The sequence below is a fragment of the Prionailurus bengalensis genome, chromosome D2 (assembly GCF_016509475.1).
Source record: "Prionailurus bengalensis isolate Pbe53 chromosome D2, Fcat_Pben_1.1_paternal_pri, whole genome shotgun sequence".
Lineage (NCBI taxonomy): Eukaryota > Metazoa > Chordata > Mammalia > Carnivora > Felidae > Prionailurus > Prionailurus bengalensis.
Genome location: NC_057351.1, coordinates 68,991,782 through 69,005,065, shown reverse-complemented (window position 1 = coordinate 69,005,065; position 13,284 = coordinate 68,991,782). Strand labels below are relative to the sequence as shown.

General features: G+C 47.5%; 1 protein-coding gene across 2 annotated transcripts in view; it reads left to right on the top strand.

Annotated features, from left to right (window-relative positions):
• Nucleotides 1-1,121: 1,121 nt before the first annotated feature.
• Nucleotides 1,122-13,284, top strand: part of GPAM (glycerol-3-phosphate acyltransferase, mitochondrial) — a 63,230-nt gene continuing 51,067 nt past the window's right edge. The window contains exon 1 of one of the 2 annotated variants that reach the window (XM_043597513.1): nt 1,122-1,350. The gene's annotated coding sequence lies outside the window, so the exon portion shown is untranslated. Of the gene's footprint in view, nt 1,360-13,284 lie in introns of both variants that reach the window. The other variant, XM_043597511.1, reaches the window with a different exon arrangement.

Sequence of the window (13,284 nt, the reverse complement as noted above, 5' to 3'; positions counted from 1 at the left end):
TTGGCTTGATTGCACAAAGGACTCTTTATAATAAACTCCTGCCTCCTGAGCTGTGACAGTTTCCTGAGGGCAGGGGAGTCCACCAGGGTGCTCCTTCCCGTCCCCCTCCTCCCAGTGATTAATTCAGTCTTTGATACAGTAGATCAAAGTAAACATCTGTTGAATGAAAGGTTGATGGAGGAGGTGGGGGTGGGGTTCTAAGGCGGAATGACTGCTAATGGGAAGGGGTTTCTTTCGGCTGGTGGCTAAGCGTTATTTGCATAACAAAGGGGTCCCCCTGAATTTCCTTTACCTATGGAGCTCTAGTAGGTCAATACCATTTAAGGGTCTTTTTACATTTCTTAGGGGCAGATAAGAATCTGACGGGAACTTCTCCCATTGAATCCTTGAAGTCATTTAGCCCGGAAGGGGCTGAGTGACAGGTTCAAAGTCACAGGGCTAGAAAGCTGCAGGGCCATTATCTACTCTCAGTCTTGCTTAACTCCCAGCACCCACCCTCTTCATGAGGCCTCAGAGGCCCAACCGAGAACTGACAGCATGAGAGGGGAGGGGGGGCACTGAAGGATGAAGATTATAGAGAAACTCAAAGTCCCTGCTAATTAAGGGTCCAAGGAAATGCATGTAAGGCATCTCCAACACGTGGGAGCAGGTCACTAGCGTCTTCACATGACTTCTTCAGGGTCACAGTCCGTGAGTTGCTCATCTGGTGCCAAATACGCTTACCCCCCATGAGCCAGCCCTGCTCAGACCCACTCAGGCTTGCTTTCTTGGCCGCAGTGAGAACTCTCTTGGCAACATGGAAGCATCCAGTCTGGGAACTGGGGGCCCCACGTGATCGCTCAGGATATTCAGTGACAGCAACTTGCGTCAGGCTCATCCAGTGAGAATGAGGCTCCTGAGCTCCTGAGGCTCACTCCCTGGTCAGAAAATCCTCATCAGGCTAAGCCAAGAAGACACCACCCACAGAATCATTAAATTATAACAAGCCCTGAAACTCACTCCAGAAGCCTGGGTCTGTTTGTCCTTGCAGTCGGAAGGAAGCAGCTGATTGGCTGGCTGAGCTCAGACTAGCAGGCCTTATCTCCGACTAGTTATTATTTGATTAAAGAGGCCTTCTCCTGCGGTGTTTCAAAACCATGCTGGGAGAGTTTACTGCTGCCTAGGGACTTTTTCTGAGGTTACTACAGAACACCCAAAGTCCTTCAGTCTCCAGCTATACAAACAGACACCCAGAGGAGCTTTGTCCACTTCCATACCCAGGCGGGGGCTGTGTTCTCCAGAGTCTCCATCAGCTTTGCTAATCAGCTGGTTGAAAATAATTCCTTAAACACCACAGAGTCAAGGATACAGGTATTAAAGGTAATTTGGCGGGGGGGGGGTCTAATTTCCTAGGATGTCATGGCATTCGAAAAGGGGGTAGGGTGGAGGTCTGGGGTGCAGAGTGGAGAGCAGGAGAGGCAGAGGAAATGGAAAAAGAATGTGCAAGAAAAAAGAAATCTTGAAATTCTACAAAAGGCAAGGCCAAGGTGTGAGTTATTTGCAGCTGGAGAGAGGCGTGAGCATGATCGCGATGTATCATTCACATCTGCAGGCTTTTGCTCCCTGGGAAACCTTTCTCCAGGTCTGTCCACTCCCTTGGTATGTCTGTCATCCTTCCCTCTGGCTCAGAACCCCAAAGTCCCAGTAGGGTTTTGGGCATTATGAGAATCTGGTGGCTTTAGCTTGAAACATTGTCTGATGTGATTTGCAAATGGGACAAGGTCCCCTGAAGGTTCTGCTTGGTGACACCAATCCTTGTGATGTTGACCACAGAGAGAAAAATGGGGACGAGCATGTCATTTATGAGAATTTGTTTCCCGCGTTGCCTGGGATCTGTGTGTGATGTGCACTCTCGGTTCTCACGCCCCTCATGGCCCCAGCTCGGCGATGTTTTCCGCGCTTGGGCTGAGAGGTCAAGGCAAAGGGCTTCCTCGCTAAGAATGCAAGCTGGGCTCTGGGCTCCACATGATGCCAGCAGGGATTTACCCACCTGGGAAGAGGATGGAAACGTCCCCTCTAATTGTTACATTTGGCTGGAGGTGCCCGAGGAGGGGAAGATATGATGCAAGACAAGGAAAACATCATTTTATTTGGGTGGAAAACAACGCTTTCATAGTAAATCAGCATTAAAATTGTTGGTTTTTTTTCTTTCTTTCTTTTTGTTTTTTTGCTGTGCATTTTCGATTACTGCATTTCCTCTCTCTGGCCGTAGTGGTTGTCTTAATTTCCACATGTTTCCATCCAGGTTGTCTTCATTGTGAACTGTTGTACCTGGGTTGCTTGTGCTGTGTCAGCTTTGGCAGGCTGTTTTCCTGGCTTTGCCCCCCCACCCCCCGCCCCGCAAACCGGCTCTGCGGGAGGGGGGCGTGGGGGGGGGTTTCTCGGCAGAGGCCCCATTGGATTTCCTGAGACTATTTGGGGTAATGGTCTGAGGCGCTTGTCAAAGTAAGTCCCCTCCCCCCTCACAATTTTAAGGGAAATGGCAAGAGGGAGGACAAACCCAGAGCGGGGAGTTGTACCTCCTGGACCTGGTTCCTTCCTGCTCTTTTGGGAGCACTTTCTCCCTTTACCATCATCCGGATGGCCTGAGTCTGCTCCTCCTCTCTCACTGTTCTCCCATCTCTGCTCTCCACACGGACACTCATTCTTTGCACCCACCATGGCGGCCTTCTTGCATGTTACCCTTTCTGCTCGGAGCACTTCCTCCCTTCCCTGCCCCCTGCTCTGGCCAAGTCAACAGATTAGTGAGGTCTCTGAGTAAAGCTTCTTCCTCTGGGACTAGGTTAGGATCCCCTGGACCTCACCTCACTGAACCCCCAATCGCGTCGTCTCATGATGGCTTGTTTCCTCATCCACTGCCTCGCACTGGCAGCTCTGTGAAGCCAGGGGCCTTGCTTCCAGCCCAGCAGTGTCCGGCACCCAAGAGACTCTTACTGGCAATAACAGGTAACACTGACAGAGCACCTTCTAGCTGCCTGGCACTGTTCCGAGGGCTCTTACGCTTTTTAACTCAGTCCTCAAACTGGGAGGTGTCAACCCATTTAACAGACAAGGGAACTGTATAAAGAAACAAGTTGGGGCACCTGGGTGGCTCGTTTGGTTGAGTGTCCAACTTCTGATTTCGGCTCAGTTCATGATCCCAGGGTCGTGGGATCGAGCCCCACATTGGGCTCCAGCCCCACATTGGGCTCCATGCTCCATCCTCTCTCCCTCCCTCTCCATTCCCCAACCCCCCCACCAAAAAAAAAAAAAAAAAAAAAAGAAAGGAGTTAACCTAGTAAACAGTGGACTTCAGAGCCCATGCTTTCACTCCTATGCCACAATGCCAATCTGGTGCCAAATGAATCCATGAAAAACGAATGATAGCGGGGTAATGAAGAGAACCCTAGGCCACTCTCCCATCTGCTCTGTTGGACCCTTTCACTCAGCCTACTGCACATGAGCCACAGTGCAGGTTGTGTGCAAGGCTCTGAGGATATGGTAGGAAATGGGCGCAGACCCTGACCTGAGTTCACTTTAGTTTTGAGCTACGTCCTCTCTGTCAGGATCTGCTTTCTCCGTCAGCCTCTACCTACCTTTGTTTTAATCACTTATGGGCTCTGACCTCATGACTGAGAGGGGCTCCAAGTCAGGAATTTGGTCCCGCCTTGAAGGAAGCACTTATAGAAACTAACACTGCCTGGATGCTTGCAGCAGATCGGCATTGTGCTAAGGGCTTTCCCTGCCTTAGTTCATTTACCCTCCTTGTGAGGGAGGGGGTTAGCATCATCCTATGTCCTAGAGGAACAAGTTAAGGCTAAGAGAACTAACGTTCCCAAGCTGGTAAGTGCAGCAGCTGAGACTCTGATGTATCCAGCCTCATACCCGCATACCAGGGGGTTTCATAAACACTTAGCTCTGGGCTCACTGCCTCCTGGTGACTGGTCCCCTCTGGAATTCAGGCAGATATTTCTGTTTCACTGTCTGCTTCTCCAGTTGCTGTGTGGGGACCTCCTCACTGCTATGTGATCTTCAGCATTATCTTTCCTGCCTGGACCACAATCTAGCCCCCAGCTTCACAAGACCAGGGACTGGTTTGGGAGTATCTGGTCCTAGAACATCACAGCCAAAAAGCCTAAACCAAGGCCCCCAGCTTAAGGGAAACTCCAAAATCTGAAGACCTTTCTTAGAAAAGTAGTACAGCATGGGGGTGGGGGGGATGTCATTCAGATCCACTGCTGAATTTTGCTTTCTCCACTTGTTATTTATGTTGTCTAAGCCCCAGTTTCCTTATCTGTAAAATGGGTATCATATGTCTCTGGTGTGGTTACCTTGAATTTTTTTTAATGTTGATTTATTTTTAAGAGATGAAGAGACAGAGTGTGAGTGGGGAAGGGGCAGAGAGAAAGAAGGAGACACAGAATCCAGAGCAGGCTCCAGGCTCTGAGCCATCCGCACAGAGCCCGATGTGGGGCTTGAACCCACCAGCCGTGAGATCATGACCCAAGCCGAAGTCGGACGCCCAACCAACTGAGCCACCCAGATGCCCCTGGTGCTGTTACTTTGAGAATAGAGATGTTCTGTTCCACTAAATGCAGGTGTGTGCCTGCCATGTGTGAGGAACAGTGGAGAATGAGGCTAAGATCCCTGCCCTTGTGGAAGTTACAGTTGAATAGGAGACAGACAATAAGCATTAAAACAAAAACAAGAACAAAACACACACACACACACACACACACACACACACACAAATAAATAAGTCATTCCCATTTGTGATGAGAAAAAAAAAAAAAAAGGACCATATTTAGGTAGGGGAGGAAAGCTCGTCAGGCAAGACCTCCCTGGTGAACCGATAGCATCTGAGCACCTAACACGCCATCATGAGCAAGAATGCTCAGCACGTGTGACCCTGGCCAACCACCTGTAACTCTAGGATTCAGAGGCTGTGAGTATAAAGTGAGGGGGGTGGACCGAATGCTTCCTAAGGCTGAGTTGTCCATCTCTGGTATTTATAATTCCATCTCTGGTTGTCCATCTCTGGTATTTATAATTCAAGACAGAGTCAGATTAAAGGAGACTCCCGTGACTTCCTGTCCAGTACTCTTCTACCCAGCTATCTCCATGGATAGAGAGAGTCTGAGTCCAAACTCAAGAAGGCCAGGGGGAAGGCTTGTCTAATTCTGTCTCCCAGAACCCCCTTTCTCTAGTGCCTCCCTCTCTTCCCCAGCTGGAGCTCAGCATCTTCACTCCCCTATGGTCACTCCCACCAGACAGAAATCCCTAAGCCCTTTCCCAGGAATGGAGAAGAGGTTCTCTCTGTCCTTGTCCCCCAGGTTCCTACACATCCAGCCTGGATGATTAACCCACCTGGGGCAATCATCTCTGGTGGTGGAATTCCAAGCACAGGCAGGCTGGGGCAGGGAGCAGAGAGCTGAGGATGTGGGGACGGGCCCATCATCTTCCTTGGCTGCCCATGAGTGCTCCCAAGGCTGCCCCCTTCCCCACCCACTCAGCTTCCTCCCCCAGGAGCACCATGTTCCTTTTGCACTGCACACAGTGTCTTTTGTGAGCTCTGCGGCCAGGGACTTAGTGACAGCTCTTGTGAAGAACTGGTTAGCATTTTTTCCAGACAAAGCCAGAAACTCTGGGAGGTGATGGGAAGGCTAAGCTTGCCAAGTGTGTTGAAAGGAAATGATCAGTTTCAGGCTCCTGAAAGAATGGTCTTCAATTCTGTTCCACCTTCCCCACGGGGGACCCTGTCCCCTTGACCTCCAAGGGCATATCAACTCTCTTTCCATCTCCTCTTCCTTACCTGGGACCTAACTCTTGCCTTCAGCTGTCTGTTAACCAATCCCCACCTACTGCTTACTGTCCACAATGCTTAGTAGGACCTCCCAGGGATGGGTTTTAGCCAGCGATGCCTAAGGGAGCAATGATGGTGGGAAGGCAGGCTGTAGATTTGATAACTCAAGGGACATAACTGTCTTCACATGAGCTCAGGATTTGAAAACCTTTGTTTGGTTGGGGAGTCAAAGATTAGATGGATGTTGAGAAAGGATCAGAAATGCTGTGCAATAGATAATACGTTGTATCAGAGCGTTTCCTTTTTTTAAAGTTTATTTATTTATTTTGAGAAAGGAGGGGGGAGTAGAGAGAGAGCTCAGTGGGAGTCTCGGACTCAAAAACTGTGAGGTCATTACCTGAGCTGAAATCAAGAGGCTGGCACTTAACCAACTGAGCCACCCAGGCTCCCCAAGAGCATTTCCAAAGAGACATGGAATAGCAAGTTGTACCCAGAGGCAAACTCTCCCCAACAGGTCATAAAAGGAAAGTGGCAGGATATTTGCAGTGGGAAGCCCACCCTCACCATTTGGTCCCCAGAACCTGTAGCCTTGCTAATCTTGCCAAGGGAAAGCCTGGTTCTGCAGCCAGGAGCGGCATTTCAGATGTGTATTGGGGCTCCAAGTTGTCCTGCTGAGCCAGTACTAATGAAAATACTCCATCACTCCTGATCTCTCAAGCAGCAGGGCAACAGGAACCCTCTCCCCACCCCATCCTCTCTCCTTGCCTCTGTGTGTTTTACTTATTGAGCTTTGCATTTGGCCTTTCTCTAACCTGCCCTGTGGGTCTGGTGGGAAGTTTAGCTGAGGTTGACTCTGTGCATTGGGCTTCAACACCCTGCCAGGAGTCAGGTTGACCCAAAAAAAAAAAAAAAAATCCAAAACTACCCAAAATGAGTTTTAAAAGAAAACATCCTTTTCCCCATGAGCTGGACTTTCTCTGCAGGGAAGAGCAGTTTTTGTGGATCTTAACATGGGCGGAGGTGGGGGGTCAGGGGGGCGGACTACTTAGTAACAGTGTGGCTGATGTTTTCTTTCTGTCAATTCCGAATCAGAAGTGACTGTGAGGCACTGGGGCCTGGGAAAATGGAACACCCTGGGTCTGAGAGCTCTTCTCTGACTTGGCAATGGCAGTACCATGGGATCAAGCAGCAGGCAGGCTGGAGGCTGGCTGTTCCACACCCCAGCCCTGCTTCAGCCCAGACAGCTCAGGGGACTTGGGAGAGGAGCTGAGCCTTTACTCGGGAGTCCCCTGGCACCTCCCAGGGCAGCAGCAGCCCTAACCCCCATCACACTCCCCTTGGGGCTCATTTTAATTATCTTGAGGGATGATGCTCAGGGCTAGCCTGTGGGTAGGTTGGAGGTGGGGCCCCTTGTCCACTGCACCAGCCACAAACAGCACGCATGATTAGATAATAAAAATGTGCCCTCTGATCGTCAGACTGTGCGGGTTCGTGAAGCAGCATTGTGTGTTCCTGGTGCTTTGCCATTGCTCCTTCACAATCTGCCTTGCTATACTACCAGGCCTGCCCCACGACTAACTAGCTCCTTGACTCAGGGCAACAAGGCACAGCCACTGCTCTCAAGGAACTCAAAGCCCAGTGGAAGATATGAGTAATCAAGCAATTTAGGGTAACGTCACCATGTGGAAGACTGCCACCAAAGAGAAGCGAGGTTTATTCTCAGGGCAACTTCAGTCCCTCCAATCCTACCCTTACCTCTCCCTCTCCTTATCCTGCAACATCTTCTCTGTTCCATCTGGGTCGCAAGCCTAATTCTTCTCCCAGCAACTCCAGTGGCTCCTCACAGTACCCATATTCCAGACTGCAGATGAGTGCTGGCCTATGACGTTTTTCCAATCCAGGGTGACTTAAGAACTAAGGACAGAATAGCCAGTCTTTAGTACACCTGTGTGTATTCAGTTTGAGGAACTTGCCTTCATTTGAAGAGGCTATCCCTTCTGTCTGTCTGTCCAGATGTTGAAACATTCTTTCATTTATGAAAGGATGGTGTTTGTAGATGTCAACTCAGGTTGAATTTAATTTTAATATTACCATTGGGCAGGAAAAAAAAAGTTAGGATCCATTGTTTACTGCACTGTGATAGCTCAAAGTCTGGGAAGCATTGCCTAAAAACTGCTTGTCACCAAGGTTAACACCTATGTCCAAACTCAAGCGGGAGCCCCTGGGGTGTCTGTCTTAGTGTCTGATTTCCCAGTCTGTGGCAGACTGGCAGAGCTGATGTATTCAAATTCAACTCACTTCCCCAAGACACTTAGCTGGCTGTAGTGGCTAAATCCTTAAATGGACGCTCCTGTTTTCTTGGCGTCCTGGGCTGCTGTATGTTTAATGCCTTGAGTATCCAATTTCTGGGCCAAACTCATGAAAATCTAAAGGGGAATTATCCGTCTCAGAAAGTAGTTGCAATGGAAATAAAAGCAATTCGTACTCAGTGTTATCAGGATGTTTAATTTTTCATTGAAATTTCAAGATAAAAGGTGATCTTGAGAGTTGTGTTAACCCAGATCTTTGGCTTCCATTGATATGCAGCTTAGAAACTGCTGGAAAAGATGCCAGTCTGGCTTGGAGCAGCCTTTTAGGAGTCGAAGGATCTGGTATAGTTCATTGAAGTCCCATACTACATCAGGTTATCCTGCCATTTTAGATATGGTTTGGGCTTTGGAAGTCCCCATGAAACTTGATGGATAGAAGAAAATGCCCATCAGTCAAGCCAGATCCCAGTAATATAAATGGCAAAGTTCAATCTCTTTTTTTTTAAGTTTTTTTTTTTCAACGTCTTTTATTTATTTTTGGGACAGAGAGAGACAGAGCATGAACAGGGGAGGGGCAGAGAGAGAGGGAGACACAGAATCGGAAACAGGCTCCAGGCTCCGAGCCCTCAGCCCAGAGCCTGACGCAGGGCTCGAACTCACAGACCGCGAGATCGTGACCTGGCTGAAGTCGGACGCTTAACCGACTGCGCCACCCAGGCGCCCCCAAAGTTCAATCTCTTCAGTTGTGGTTGAACATTTCTGTTAACCATTGTTTAAAATAAGTGATTCATGCTAGGCTTAGATAATTTATTTTTAAAAATTTTTTAACATTTATTTATTTTTGAGAGAGAGAAGGAGAGAGAGACAAAGCGGGGAAGGGGCAGAGAGAGAGGGAGACACAGAATCCGAAGCAGGCTCCAGATTTTCTGAGCTGTCAGCACAGAGCCTGATGCACGGCTCAAACTCAAGAACTGCAAGATTGTGACCTAAGCCAAAGTCAGATACTTAATTGACTGAGCCACCCAGGCGCCCCATTAGATAATTTAGCTGCAAGGAGGGTTTTGCTTTACCATTCTGCAATGTTGGTTTTCCTTTGTGATGGCAATTGCAAAGGAGATTCTCATGTTTGGACTGAGTGCTTCTTGAGGTCAAGGGTGTGCCTTGTGTATGCTATTAGTGAACACATTCTTCTACTTCTGTCTATCTCTCTGCTGGGACCAAATACATCTCTTGGCACATAAGATGTCAAAAAATTGTTGTTGTGATACCAATAATGCAAATGCCTGATATATTTTGGAGAGAATTCATTTCTGGCAGTTTCTACCTAGGCCTAATATGATCACTTAATCATTCATTTTTTTTTTCAACTTGCCTATTGAATTATTAGAAGAAAATTCTTTGGGGCGCCTGGGTGGCTTGGTCGGTTAAGCGTCCGACTTCGGCTCAGGTCATGATCTCACGGTCCGTGAGTTCGAGCCCCGCGTCGGGCTCTGTGCTGACGGCTCGGAGCCTGGAGCCTGTTTCAGATTCTGTGTCTCCCTCTCTCTCTGCCCCTCCCCTGTTCATGCTCTGTCTCTCTCTGTGTCAAAAATAAATATAAACGTTAAAAAAAAAATAATAATCATTAAAAAAAAAAATTTTAAAAAAAGAAGAAAATTCTTTGACTTGACAATTCTGTTTTGGTTTGCAACCCTGCAAAAAGGAAGAAGTGGGCATATGGCGGGCATCAAAGACCTCTAGTGAGCAGTTTGTGTTCCAAGCCTTGGTACCTAGTTTTCTGGAACCTCCATTGGCTGCTTAGTCAGGGTCTGGGAAGCAACAGGCATGGTCCATTTGACCTTGCATAATTGTATTTGGTTTGCCTGGGCAATTTGGCCAACACAGTCTTTTCCACTTAACTCACCCTTCTTGTGGCAGGCAGCCCTCTGGCTGGTCAGCAGCCTGAGGTCCGAAGAGAATAATCTAGAAGGTTTAGGGAAGTTTGTCATCCTAGCTTTGCCATTGCTCAGTTATATGGCCCTGGGCAAGTCATCTGTCTCCCTGGGTCATGTGAACCATGGCCTGTGAACCATGTTGGAATAGATCAGAATTTCTCAACCTTGGCACTGGTGACATTATGGGTAAGATAAGTTTTGGTTGTGGGGCTGACTGTCCTGTGCTTTGTAGGATGCCTAGCGGCATCCTGGCTTCTACCCACTAGACGCCAGTGGTGCTCTTCCCCTCTTTTGTAACGACCAAAAGACATTTGGACACTTCCAAATGTCTTCCTAAGGGCAAAATCATCCCCAGTTGAGAACTATTGGATCAGATTATATTTACCTCTGTCTCTGAAGCCACAGTGAGTTGTTAATCCATTCTGTTTTATCAAACACCTACCATAAGCTAGGCATTATATTAGGTTTTGTAGCCTCAGTATTTTGTACAGCTATTCCATTGAGTAAGTGCCATCTACTTCATGAAACTCTGAATTAGAGCTAGAATGGCGTCTACAGGGGCACTGAGGTAGAATGAAGAAAAGAGAGAATCTCTATTTGGACTCTTACTAGCCTCATCTATAAAACATCAACCTTATACATTGTTGTCAGGACCTGATGCTTAGTGTATATGAAAGACCTTAAATGATAGTAGACATTCAGTAATTAACCTCATTCTCCTTTCTTCTTCCTCACCCCTGAGAGAATCAGATCTGCACAAACCATTATCAGCTTTGCTCTGCTATCTCTAGGAATCTACCCTTCTCCTACCACATGCCCCCAATCTGCTCCCCAGGCAGGCCAATACTGATATGTCCTTTTGAAAATCTCCAACCGGGTGGGTCTGACTTCAGCTCAGGTCATGATCTCAGAGTTCGTGGATTTGAAACCCGCATCTGGCTCTCTGCTGTCAGTGTAGAGCCTGCTTTGGATCCTCAGTCTCACTCTCTCTCTGCCCCTCCCCTGCTTGCTCTCTGTGTCTCAAAAAAAAAAAAAAAACATTAAAAAAAACTCCAACTATATGTTTCAAGGAGAGCCCCCACCCCACCCCCAATGTCTTCTATTGCCAGATTATTAACTTGGTGCATTTTTGAAGGAGTTGCCTCTCCCTAGTGAAGAAAAAGATTCTCCAGAGAATAACCAGAGATGAGCAGAGGCCAGTGTTTTGTGTTTGCTTTTGCACAGTGACAATAAGGAACTGAGGAAGCCCCAGGTCCTCCTCTTTGAGTCATCAACACTGCTTCTCCTGGGTCACTGATTGGGCCATGGGTTTTATCATGGGTTCTGAGTGTCTCAGGGTCAAAGATCCTGCATTGGACGTCCATGGGAGCTCCTACACCACCTCCTCCAGGGAACACATGTTGGTATTTTGTAGCCTGATATGGTGAGAAGCATCATGGTGCAGTAGTAAGCAGTTCAGGGCAAGGGAGTTTGAATCTATATTTTCTTCTCGGGTTAGACACTGACCAGGGGCTATGGAGAACATGAAGACAGTGTAACTCTTGGAAAAAATAGGTTCAGGCTCATATCCCAGCTCTGTCACTCTCTGTTTGGCCTTGGGAAATGTATGTTACTACTCTGAACCTTGGCTGTCATAGCTGAGAAGTCTGCAATCATAAGGGTCCCTCTTCATTTGGAGGTTGTATTAAATAATAGAATATGTGGAAAGCATATGGTACAATCCTGGTCATTTTTTTGAGAGAGAGAGAGAGAGCGCACAAGCAAGTGTAGGGAAGGGGCAGAGAGAGAGAATCTTAAGCAGGCTCCACGCTCAGCACAGAACCCGATGTGGGGCTCGATCTCATGACCATGCAATCATGACTTGAGCTGAAGTCAAGAGTTGGATGCTTAATCGACTGCTCTGAATCCTGGAAAATATTAAGTGCTCAATAGAAATCCACTTTAATTAATAATATGTGTCATCTTAAAGAGTAACTATAAGCAATAATAAATATGATAGGTATTGCATAACAAAAAGATGGATTTGGGTGGATGAAAAGGTATGTATGAGATTGACTTGTTTCATTACTGATGAGAAAACGGGCTCAGAAGGGGAAGCAAGGGGAAGGGTACCCAGGTTAATGGCAGAGCTGGGGCAGATCTTACATCTCTAGATTCCCCTCTAGATGCTGGTTCTACTGTCCTGGGGTTGCTTTCCTGTGTTAAAGAAGAAATTACTCAATAACAATTGTAACATGATATGACAGACTATTCAGGACTCTCACCAGAGGTATAGGCACCACCACGATGGGGATTTTACAGTATAGAAGACAGACTGGACTCAACTCCAAATACAGCATGGGCAAGAAACAGGGTGGGGGCCTTGGATGGAAAAGTACTAAAAGGAGACAACAAGGTTAAAGGGGACTCTGGGTAAACCAACCTAACATGATTCTTCCCTGAACACAGGTTGGGGTGGTCAGACAACACCTGGGGAATGGTGGAGGGCTAGGAACCTGATCAGATATCGAAGGTTGGGGCTCTGGCTAAACTGACTTAGCAGCATTCTTGCGAATACTGGATTTTACAAGGAGGTGCATGGATGGGCCTAGGAGAAGGTTCAGGAGACTGACTAGGAGAAGGTTCAGGTTTTCTAAACCCAAGTTTAGAAAATTGCATACAAATTGAGGAAAATGCACCAGTTGGTTTAAGTACCATGTGCTGTTTTCAGAGGGATTTCTTCTTCAGAGTAAGAGAGAAATAAATATTGTTTAATGGGTTTCTGATGACCTGGGCTGCCCTAGAGAAAATCAAGGTTTGAGCGGGGGTACCTAGCCACCCAAGGCTCCAGCTACACCAGCCGGTCCTTACATACCACCAAGCACTCTAGCAATTATTGCCTTCATCCCTCCATCTCCCACCTTCTCAAAGTTCAGCCCTTACCTCCCAGCCCAGACCCAAGGGCCTGGTGAGTTCATCTTTTGCCTTAATGCTGATACTTGGTCTTGAGAGCCACCATGAATGACTATATAACTGAGCACAAATAGTGTTTCCCTTCCCAACGAGGCTGCAAGAGATTTCTCTGGGCTGGCTCAGACCTGTGACTCATATCTTTCACCTCTTGCCAATAAATCATGGGCTTGCTTGAGAAGAAAAGACTGAAGGTTTTAGGCTCATTGTTCAAAGAGGAAGAATTTTAACAGAGTGTCTTGCCGCACTTGGTCCTTCAATATTGACTATT